This window comes from Cricetulus griseus, chromosome 2 (genome assembly GCF_003668045.3).
Source record: "Cricetulus griseus strain 17A/GY chromosome 2, alternate assembly CriGri-PICRH-1.0, whole genome shotgun sequence".
NCBI classification, from domain to species: domain Eukaryota; kingdom Metazoa; phylum Chordata; class Mammalia; order Rodentia; family Cricetidae; genus Cricetulus; species Cricetulus griseus.
The window spans coordinates 240,503,189-240,515,781 of record NC_048595.1 but is presented as its reverse complement, the minus strand read 5'-3'; the positions used below and the strand labels follow the sequence as shown (position 1 = coordinate 240,515,781).

Sequence of the window (12,593 nt, the reverse complement as noted above, 5' to 3'; positions counted from 1 at the left end):
GTTACTGTTCAAATTCCTAAATTTTTCATTTCCATAATTTATTTTCTTTATTGCTTCTATTTCTATTTTCAAGTTTTATACTGTTCTATTAGTTTTATTCAATTGTTTTATCTGTTTTTTCTTGGATTTCTTTAGGTCCAAATTTTTGTGTTTTTCTAGCTTTAAAAATGGATTTACTCATTTTTTGCAGTTGTATGTTTTACCCTGGCATTTTAAATAAGATTTATTAATTTCCTCTTTAAGAAACTTTATCATATTTATGTGGGTGGTTTCATGGTATTTTTCTTGTGTTTCAGCTATGGTGGAATATTCTGGGCCTGTTAGGATGGCTCAGGTCTAACGGAGATGTATTGTCTTGGCTATTATTGATTATGTTGTTACACTCCTGTCTAGGCATCTGGGTTTGCGATTGATATAGGTGTAAATGCTGATTTGTGGGTTTATTTTATTGGGTAGGTACTTTTTCCTTTTCTTCTGTTTTCCCTCTAGATTTTCAGACAATGTAATGGCTGTGTGTTACCTGGTTTTCTGACCTGCTGAGCTGATGTTTCATAGGGAATTATTGCTTGTGTTGGAAGGTGAGATGCATTCAAACATCTGTGGAGGGATTGCAGAAGGGATTGGTATGTGGAATCCACAGAAAAAAAATGGACTGTGGGTGGGTTGCAGATCTTGGTACTAGCACAATGGATTTGGACTTTTGGAGTGGAATAGAGAGCTATTTTTTTTCTGTTTTAAAAGTTGATTACTTGTCATGTTGTTGATAACTCTTTCAGTGTTTTATGTATTCTGTATTTTATGTATTCTTTTCTCAGGCCAATGAAAGCCAAATGTGTTCTCCCAATCTGGTTGTTGTCTTTTGCCTTTGTTTATGGTTTTATTTGCTGAGCAGAAACATTTAAGTTTAATGTAATTACAGTTGTCATTTTTTTGTTTCCTATATATTTCTAGAGACTTTTCTCGAAACTAGTTGTCTAAACAAATATTGTAAACTATTTCTCTTACTTTTTTTCACTACTCAGTTCAGAATTATAGGTCTTAGATTAGGGTATTTGATCCATTTTTAGTTGATTTTTTGCACAGTAAGTTAGGTGGTCAAGCTTTAGATTTTTTAAAAAAAAATAATTTGGTTTTCTAGCACAATTTATTACAGAATCCTTCCTTTGTACCATGAGTATATTGGCAGTTGCCTGTGGATGCATGGATTCATGTTTTCCTCTACTCTTTTCCATTGGCTTATGTTTATGTTAATATTATGCCTCTATGATATATCTGGAAGTTGGGTATTATATTGCTTTTAACATTACTCCTTTGGCTCACAATTGTTTTGGCTGCTTACATATGCATTTTAGGATTGTGCTTTATAGTTCTTCAAAGAATGGAATTGGTGTTGTGATGACAATTGTTTTGAATTTATAGTAGAATGGATATTTTAGATATACAAATTTTTCTCTTCCAGGAACAGCAGAGATATATAGACCTCTTAGTGTCTTTTTAATTTTTTCTTGTGTTCTGTAATTTTCACTGGCTTATTCTTTCACTTCTTGAACTGAAAATATTCCTAAATTGTTTTATTGAGCCTTTTCATTGTAGGATGATTTTACATTTTTTTTCTAAGTCCACATTGTTGTTGACTTTTAAAAATGTCATTTTAGCTGTTGTTCTAATTTTGCCCCCTTATTTGATTCTTTAAATTACAAGTCTTTTGGTGATGCTCATAGGTTTTTCTACATAAAGAAACTTATTGCTGTGTTTTTCAGACAGTATCACACTTTGTATTCATATCAGGCCGATAAGCATCAGCCTGGCCTTGAACTCACAGAGATCCTCCTGTCTATCTCTTGAGTACCGGGATTAAACATCAAGCCGGGCTAAGAAACTGATCTTAAAACATGGGTCATTTGTCATCCTCCAATTTAATTTCATTTCTTCTTCTGTCAACTTGCTGCAGACCAAGACATGTTTTAATATTAAATAACAAAGGGAGAACAGATACCCTTCTCTTGATTCTGCTATTTGTAGCAATATCTTAAAATTTTGCTTCTTAGTTAGATGGTGTATGTGGGATTATTGTTTGTAGCATTTACTATTGTGATTGTAATCCCACATTCCTGATTGGTTCAGTGATTAATTTGTGAACAAATATTAAATTTATCTACTTTTCTGCATCTGAAATTGTCCTTCTGTCTTCTGTTTTACTTATATATTGTATCAACTGATTTACATAAGGTGGAACAACCTAGCATTCAAAGAATAATTCCAAGTTGTTTATAGTGAATGATATATTTGACCATTTCTTTAATTAATTTTCATTTTTTTCTGCTAAGCAATTTTGCATCAACATATATTAAGGAGATTAACCTATAGATTCAATATCTGTATAATGCTAACAGTTTAAAACTGTATTTTTTATCCATCTACTGAGTGCAGCAACTTAGACCACTCAACCATCATGATTCACTATTAATATAAAAATTAAATTATAAAATTCACAAGGTAATGGATGGAGCTAGAAGAAATTATGGTGATTAAGGTAGTTGATCTTACTCACTTTTCAATTGCTATGAAGAAACAGTGTGACCAAGGAAATTCTTATGAAAGAAAAAGTAATTGGAGTTTGCTTACAATTTCGGAGGCTTAGTACATTACCATCATAGCAGACAGCATGGTACCATGGGTTGCACTGGAGCAGTACCTGAGAGTTACATATTGATCTACAAGTTAAAAAGAGATAAAATGAGAGATGGGGATATGAAGAGACAGACAGAGAGAGAGAGAGAGAGAGAGAGAGAGAGAGAGAGAGAGAGAGAAGAGAGAGAGACAGAGACAGAGACAGAGTCAGAGAGAGGGGGAGACTGGGTCTGACTTGAATTTTGAAACCTCAAAACTCATGCTTATTGATACACTTTCTTCAGCAAAGACAGATATTCTATTTAATCCTTCTAATCCTTCAAAATAGTGCCATTTCCTGGTGACTATTCATTCAAAATACATGAGTCTTTTGGTTTATTTAAGTAGAATTACATAGTCTGAACTTTTCTTCTGTAGATAGAGTCTTTTAAGTGAACATCATAATAGAAAATATGAATAATTTTCAAATAGGTCCTATTGTTCATAAGTGCAGTTATAGAATTTTCACAAACAATACAATTTATGCATGTATATAACTGGACACATGTATTGGTTGCAGTGTGACATTGCCATGATGTTAACATGTATAGAAGAGATTTGGCATTTTGTTGTAATCTGTTTTAGCAGATCAAACTTGATAGCTAATCCTAGAACATTAAAGTATGCAGCAGACTATGTAGTCTTTAAGAAATGTTTTAATTTTTAATATATATATATATATTATATATATATATATATATATATATATCAGCTATTTTATGTTTTAACTTAATTTAGTCTATATAAAGCCATGGAACACAATTTAGATACCATCAAGCATTCTCAGGAATAGCCAAAGTCAATGATAGGGAGAGATTGAGTATTCATCTTCAGGTCTTGGATGCTTCAGAAATTATTGACACTGCTCTTGGTTTTCCTTACTGAAGTACATTTAAGTAAAGAGTGATAACAATAGAATGGGAACTCCAGGCACTCTAATTACTTAGTTTCTAAAATTTATGTCATTAGCTATAACCGAAAAGGTACACTAGTGAGTCTACTCATTTTTGAAGTTAATGTTTCCAAGATTACAATTGAATCTATAACTACCAACTTCTCCTCTAATATTGTTAGAGCTTAGTGTATTATTATTAAAATATTTTAGTTGGTATTGTGTTTTTATGAAAACCTATCTTATGTCTCATATTTACAAGATATTTGAAGGCAACATTTTTAAAAGTTACCTCTCCCTTCTCCAATTTCATGACGAAATCACATCCATTTCAGCATAATATATGACATTCACCCCAGAATAGACAATCTTGAAATTTCATCTTTAAAGAAAAATTATCTCAGGAGGTCAGCTCCGTGTTTAGCTGTGGATGTCTGCTTCTGCTTCAATCAGCTACTGGATGAAGGTTCTAGGATGGCATATAAGTTAGTCATCAGTCTCATTATCAGAGAAGGGCAGCCACAACTAAAACTAAGCTGAATTCCTGGAACCCAGTTGCAGAGAGGGAAGAGTGATGAGCAAAGGGGTCAAGACTAGGCTGGAGAAACCCACAGAAACAGCTGACCTGAACAAGGGGGAGCTCATGGACCCCAGATTGATAGCTGGGAAACCAGCATAGGACTGATCCAGACACCTTAACCTGGATGCCAGTTTGGAGTTGTGGGCACTCTGTGGGCCCTCTGATAGTGGATCAATATTTATTGCTCGTGTACACATGTACTTTAGGAGCCCTCTCCACATAGAGGGATACTCTCTCAGCCTAGACCCATGGGAGAGGGCCTAGGCCATGATCCAAATGATATGACAGACTTTGAAGATTCCACATAGAAGACCTTATCCTCCCTGGGGAGCAGAAAGGGGATGGGATAGGGTGTTGACGGGGGCCAGGGGAGAAAGGGAGGGAGAGTAAACTGGAATTGACATGAAAACAAGCTTGTTTCTAATGTAAATAAAGAAAAAGAAACCCTATATAAAGGGATGGAGAAGCCCAGAAAGTGTCCCCAATCTTCTTTGCATTGATATGACATTCTCTGACGTTTAAAGAAAGACATTTAAAAAACAGTAACAGTGTGATTGATTGATAATACATTAATTATATGCCTAAATGGTCTATAAATGGTAGTAACATGTAGAAAGAGCTTAAAATCAGACTTGATGGTTACTTGAATAAGCTGTGAAAACTTCCAGTTGGATTAAAGTTTGAAAGTTAATTGTATTTAAATTAAGGGTAGAATGTTATTTTCTTAGGGCTTAGGTTAGAAGTAGAATGGGAGGTATTGATAAATGCCATAAAATTTCATCTATGATACAGGTTCTGGGGATAGTGATTGGTATGTTAATTAGATCATGGTGGTTGCCTTTAAGTAAACATGATCATATTGAACAGTTTGAAGATATGTTATTATCACTCATCACATAATGGGTAGTAGGTTGGGGGTTTGAAGGGGGCATTGGAAGATGGGAGGGAGAGGGAATGGAAGGATTGATATTTAAAGTGATTATTTCTAAACAATATAAGGGAAAAATTATCTCAAGGTTTAAAAATAATGATGGTACTTTTTCTCTTGTCACAACAAATAATGTCCCTTTTCAACCCACATGCAATCTATTTTGTAATTTTTAAAAATAAATAGAATATTTTATCTTAATAAAATATGTTTATTACATTATACATAATATATTCATAATATTACACAATATACAAACAATACATACATACTATTATCTTAATGTAATGTAATCCTGTCGGAATTATATACAATGTATTTTGATCATATTCACACTCTAGCCAACTCATCCTCCTAACTGCTCCCAGGTCTACCCTTCATCTTATGTTCCCATTTTTTATTTTTTAAATTATTCTTGTTAACTGTTTACATATATAAGTGTATGAACACCCTGGTGAGTCCACTTACTATTGTTTGCATGTATATGTTTTTAGGGTTCACCACTCAGCATCAGCTAACCAATTAGGGGACTCATTGCTAGGGAAGTCTAATTATCCCATTTTTAGTAGATACTAATTATTTATATTATATTATATTCCCTAATCTGGATAAGGAGTTATGCAATTTCTCCCTTAAATATTGGGATGCTATCTGGCATTATCATTGTTCAGAACATATTTGGGTGATCAGAGCATTGAGATTTCCATGAGTACATATTCTTTTTCCTATATATAAGTCAAAATTATTCAGTACACATTCTGGCTGAATTTAATTTTGTAATATTATTTTTACTTTAAGGCAATGTATTTTGACAGGGCAATGTTGGTACACCCCTTTAATTCCATCACTTGGGAGACAGCAGTTTAAAGCCAGCAGGGTGTACAGAGTGGGTTGCTATCCCACAGATAGATCTACACAGATAGACCATGTCTTCAAAAACAAAATAACAAAACAATAACAACCAGTATATTTCAAAATTTAATTACACCTCAAGTAAAGAACGTCTTAGACTGGATTTTTATTGATTTGTCTGTAGTACTGCAGTTACCGTTAATGCGAAATCTAGAGTAAAGACCAGCTTTTATAGAAAATAATATAAAGATGTATTAATGATGCTAAGTGTAAGCTTCAAAGGGAAGATTGATCACAAACATCAATTTCAACTGGCTTAAATAATGCTGTATTTTAACAAAAATTTTATTTGTTAGAAATATTTAAAAGCCCTTAAAATATTGAAACTTGTCTGATAGAACTACATTTGTGGATTTTGATATTCTCCTCTCCGTATATTTTTTTAATGTAAAATAAAATATTTTCTATATTTTAAAAGAGTTTATTGAATCAAAACATTGCAAATAACTGCCTTAAAGGAATCAGTAAAGGTAAAACTCTCAAATTAGGTTTTTAAGGGAGAATTTGCATATTAATTTTCACCTTTTGCAATTTGTTTCCTAACGGATCTTTTAACGACTTATTTGTTCCATGGCCACCTGTTCAGTTCTGCCACGTTGCCTCTGGATACCGAGAGTGGTTGTGTTAAATCATCTGTGGAAACTTCTAGAATGGAATACATTTGATGAAGAAAGCAAAGATTAGGACAGCAAATGGTCTAATTGCTGCTTTAGGGGGGTGTTAGATTAACTTTATCTTCTAATTTACTTTGTAAGTGAAAATCAGATGATTTTGAATTATTCACCACATTCTTTTCCAATGTGAGTCTCTTTTTTATTGTGATTAGACTTTTACATTAAGTGTTAATGTGTTTTCCCAAGAAGCAGGTTAATTGTACCATCTATTTTCAATTAGCCATAATAGAGTGCATGTATAGCAGTAGAGTCTATTGTGCGTGTCCTTATAGAAGTGAGGAAATGAAGTAAAACCTATTATTTTGATGTCCTGATAAATTATATTCCATATTACTTCAGGCTAACAAAATGAATGAGTAATGTTCCATGTGCACAAAAGCTATGGCAGCAGTGATGGTTCTCAATAAATCTTAGTACTCAATGAAGTCCAGTCTTAAAGATAGATGCCAATTGTATCTAGATCATTCATCATCATAACTATCTGATTTTTAAGATGCCAGTAATGAATATAATCATATACAATACATAAAGATTCTTTTTTAATTTTTAGCAATGAACAAATAATTTTAAAATATTTAAATCACTTATGACCTTGTAAAATCATGTATACAATCTGCAAATGTAAGTTCTAATGCAAATTAAAATTATTACACAATAAATACCTATTTAAATTATGTGTCCATAAAACATTCCTTATTGATGATAAAGAAGGCATGAAATTTAATAGATAGTAAATACAGATTTTAAGCTCAGAAAATTTTTATGTTATGCTTTGAAGTTGTCAGTTTTGAGCTTAACATACTTGATAGCTTTCTAAACTTAACAACACCAGTACATCCTAAGGATATAAAAAGATACTATTGGAAAAGATGACTAATGATAACTTACGCCAAAACTTGCCTGAATGACATTTTGTGTTTTGTTATCTGATGCTATATTATACTTATTTTTATCTTTTTGTTTTATCAGTTGATATTCCATTGAAAGAGATAATGTCTTCCATTCAACACTTTTTGTTTATTCTTAATATCAGCATGAACTTTCAAATGTGTTTATTTTGTGCCTTGTAGCTACTTTTTATTTTATTGTTTTTATTTAGTTAAAATGTAATTGTATCCATATCCTCTCTCAAACCCTTCCCATGCTGCCCTTGTTTCCTTTAAAATTAATAGTTTCCCTTGATGGGGAAGTCCTTCTGTGCATATGTTTGTCTTATTGTTTGATAAATAAAGCACTATTGGCCAATAGGGAAGCAAGAGAGGTGGGGCTAGGAATCGAGGATGATTCTGGGAAATATAGTAAAGAGGAGAGCTGCCATGTGATCCTGGGAAGAAGGACAAATGCTGGTGGCATCCTAGATAAGTATTTATCAAATATATATATTAATGTTTATGGTTGATACTTAAGACAGAGCTAGCAAATAAGCAATCCTAGTAATTGGCCAGCAGCATTGTATCTAACATTAATCTCTGTGTGTTATTTCAGGGTCCTATCATGGTGGTCAAACTCAGGTAGGTGGTAGAAAAAGTTATTGTTGCACTCCCTCTTTTTTAGAAGCACTTTTATTTATATATAAATTCCCCCATTTCCTTGCCCTCCCATCCTCACATGCTCCCCACTGATACCACAACTCACCCCCATCCACTCTCCAAGGTCCTCCACAGGGGACCATTGAAGTCTGTCACATCATTTGCTGGAGGGCCTAGGCCCTACTTGCTATATCTGGGCATCAATAGTATCCCTCCATTGGGAATGGGTTGCCAAAGTCCATTTATGCTTCAGGGATAAAGATTAGCTCCACTGTTAGAAATCCCATCGACTGCCCTGGCCCCCTATTTCACACCCACATTCAGAGGGCTTGCTTCAGTCCAATGCTGCTTCCCCAACTTTATGACTTGGGCCTCCATATTCTCACTAGGTCGAGTAAAGTGTTTCTTCTTCGGGTTTCTGCAGCACCATCTTGGCCCCTTTGCTCATCCCTCCTCCCTCTCCACAGCTGAATTCCAGGAGTATGGCTCAATGTTTCACAAGAAAAAAGCAATGAAATCTTGAAATTCAACGATAAATGGATGGAACTGGAAGAAATCATCCTGAGTGAGGTAGCCCAATCACAAGCAGGGCGTGTATTCACTCATATATGAATATTAGACATAGAACAAAGGATTGCCAGCCTACAATCCACACCCAGATAAACTAGGAAACAAGGAGGACCCCAAGAGAACAATGCATGGTCCCCTGAAGCAGGGGATGTGGAAATAACCCCTGAGCAAATTGGGAGCATGGCCTGGGGGAGGTGGAAAGGAGTAAAGGGGAGAAAGGGAGGGGGAAGGACAACTGGAAAGAACAGGATGACTGAGACAGGAGAAGAATAGAGGAGGGCAAGTAATTAATGGTCTCTTATTCTTTAATTGGCATTGGTGTGTGAGTGTATATGTGAATAGATATTTAAGTGCAACTTCCTGAATTCACTTGCTGAAGCCAAAATGTCTCAGTGCTTGCCATTTTTCTACCATTTTCACAGTAAACTTTTACTTTTTACTACTTTCTTCACTAATATATTTATTAATACCTTCTTTAGAATTCATACTACTCTTGCCCCAGAACTTCAGTTATGGTCAAGAACCCATGAGTCCTGCTGCTAAAAGTTGATTATGTTAATTAATAATGATTCATTACTTATAGATTCTCAAATGTTCTGAAGAAATTAATAGTATAAAATCATTGTTTTATGCCATTAATAATAACTGTAATACATTTAAAATTTATTTGTGTTTTGCTGTTATTAATATGATACAAATAAACATAATTTAAGTTTACTTATAATTTTGTACCTAGCATAGATAAATCTACAAATCTAAAAAGTTCCTTTTGTTGTATTTGTAATAAATTAATTTCCATGTATATAATGAATAATTCAAACAGTAATTCTGATCAGATATTCTTAGGTTAGTATTTTTATAAACAGGAAGGCCCATTAAAATTAATCAACATAACCAACATCTCAGTTTAAAAGAAACATGTGCTTTGATTTGCTAAGCTATAACCTTTTCTGTATTAGAAAAATACTTTGACACAAACACTTTACAAATGTCAGCAGAAAATCCATACTCCATTTCTTCACATAGGTTTTGTGACACCGTGTTTGCTGATATTCAGCGAGGGATAAGTTGGCATTGATTTCTTTTGGCACTGCTCTTTTCTGTAGTATTATGGGAAATTAAGGGTCTGAAATAAATTGAGTCCTTTACAACCCGAAAGCCACTCATGTGAGCAAATCTGCTACAGGTAAACCTGCATTCTCTCAGAATCCTGAAGGTCAATTGAAATTTAACCATAGCACATTCCTTTGAATTGAAGTTATTATGAAAATATTAAAATTTGTGAAGAGAGTGGCATCTTGTATAAGCAACAAACTGATTTAAGAGTCAAAGTTGACCTTCAGTTTTTTATAATATTCCTTAAAATGGCCTCAAAACCAATTTTTAAATTTATGTATCTAAAGTTGAATATTGATTTCTATCACTTGTGGATCTCTAAATTGTATACAATTGATGGGACATCACATAATATGCAAGTATTTTTAAGATGACAGAGATATTAAAAGGTAATAGTGTAAAAAAGGTAATATGGATATTTTAAAAAATAATAGACTGAATTACATCAAATTCATCTGAATACATTAAGTGGATGAAAAAATACTAATAGTATGAATGTTTTCTCAAGAAAAATGTAGAAAATGCTCTAAATTAAAAATATTTATATTCCATGGCTCAGACCTTAAGTTGAATGGCAAGAAATTATATCAACACTGTGTATTTGCCAAGCTGCGTCATTATTTGTTTTGGGATATTTATTACAGTATTTTCTAATTAGAAAAATACTAAGTTTCAGGTTATAGGACCCTTAAAATAATTTTTGCATCCATATTAATATTATAAGTACCATTAAGAATAAACTGTTATAAGCCATACAGTCCATACTATCAGAGAAACTAGGAGACATAGAGGACCCTAAGAGAGATATACATAGTCCCCCAGAGAAGGGAAAAGGGACTAGACCTCCTGCGCTAATCTGGAGCATGAGGGGAGGGGAGCGGGAGATAGAAGAAAGAGAAGGGGAGAAGAGGAGGGGAGAGGAGGACATGAGGGAGCAGGAAGATCTAGTCATGGGAAGAATAGAGGAGAGCAGGAAAAGAGATACCATAATAGAGGGAGACATTATAGGTTTAAAGAAAATTCTGGCACCAGGGATATATCCAAAGATCTACAAGTATGACACCAACTAACAATGTAAACAATAGTCAAGAGGCTACTTTAAATGCTCTTCTCCAATAATGAGATTGATGACTACCTTATATGCCATCCTAGAGCCTTTATCCAGCAGCTGCTGGAAGCATAAGCAGACAACCACAGCTAAACTGTGAGGTGAACTAGGAATCCAATTGCAGAGAGGGAGGAGTGAGATGGAAAGGGGTTAACACCAGGCTGGAGAAAACCACAGAAACAGCTGACCTGAACAAGGGGGAGCTCATGGACCCCAAACTGATAGATGAGAAACCAACAGAGGAGTGTTCCAGACCCTCTGAATGAGGATGTTAGTTTGGAGGTCTGGGCAATGTATGGGGTCTTTGGTAGTGGATCAGTATTTATCTCTAGTACACAAATTGACTTTGGGAACCCACTCCACATAGAGGAATATTCTCTCAGCCTATACAAATGGGGGAGGGTCTAGGCCCTGATCCAAATGATATGAAAGACTTTGTAGATCTTCCATGGAAGGCTGCACCCTCCTTGGGCAACAGAAAGGGGATGGGATAGGGGATAAGTGGGGGGGGGGCAGGGGAGGAAGGGAGGAAAAGGGAACTGGGATTGACATGTAAAATAAGATTGTTTCTAATTTAAAATTGCTCTGATTACAATTATAAAATAAAAAAATATATAGGGCAGAAAGGAAACTTTACAAACAGATCAATACTTGATATAAATGAGTTTTCTAATGTTATATTAAATGAGATAGAATTGATATGAAATATACAACAGATATCTGAAGTGTAAACGCACACAGTTTTAGGTTGATGTGGATAGTGGCTACCTTTCAGAAGATAACTTGATACATGAATTCAGGATGAATAATTCTTCAATGTATGTTTTTCATGACAAAATTTCTCCCCAAATAACTACATTTATAGATGGATAAATATTTGTAGGGAGAGACCCTGATTAGAAGTACCACTGATTATGCCTGCTTGGGCACGTTCACAGTTATGTAACAGGGGTTTAAGAAGGAGGGAGGTGAGTATGTGGGTCTCTCTTGCTTGGCTGAGCTGACTGGGAAGCATTTCTGGATTTATCCTGCTCATGTGCAAAACTGGTCACTAGCTCCCTGTTGGGGAATTGAACTCCAGTCTCCCACATGATATCAGAATGGATGTTTGACACATTAAAGGAAGTTACCTCGTTGGAGATTACAGATTGCCCCAGAAAAGATACAAAGAGGAGATTCTATTAATAAAATCTGGACACAAAAAGTACAAATTAGAAGAGATTCTTATCAAACTCTTAATGACCTGCAGAAATTTCTAGGGGAAATTTCTCAAATACAGACAATAATTGGAGTAGAAGGACGTAACTTAAAGCATTTAAAAATTGACCTTAAAGGAGACAAGCACTTAAACAGTCCACGAATATTATCAGCTGAAGCAGAAAAAGAATTATAATTGGTAGAAAACAGAATAATCGATGCACATGTAGACTGTGTGGACCCTTATTTAGACTGTATTCTCCTTATTTTACCATCCAGAGAATACCCTTCAAGGATTCTGATGCAGAGGGATTATGTTATATTAGAATGGGTATTTCTGCCACATAAACAGAATAAAAAGTTAAAGACAAACATAGAAAAAGATTTCTGATTTGTTTCTAAAAGGCAAATTAGGAC

The 12,593-nt window shown here is 34.3% G+C and overlaps 1 long non-coding RNA gene across 4 annotated transcripts in view; it reads left to right on the top strand.

The window, feature by feature from the left end:
• The window catches only part of LOC113834355, a 100,284-nt gene that overhangs the window by 83,530 nt on the left and 4,161 nt on the right, over window positions 1-12,593 (top strand). For 2 of the 4 annotated variants that reach the window (XR_003482833.2, XR_003482832.2), the window contains one exon: window positions 8,142-8,167. This is a non-coding gene — a long non-coding RNA (uncharacterized LOC113834355). Of the gene's footprint in view, window positions 1-8,141; window positions 8,168-8,652; window positions 8,706-12,593 lie in introns of those variants that run through there. The other 2 variants (XR_003482831.2, XR_003482834.2) reach the window with 2 other exon arrangements.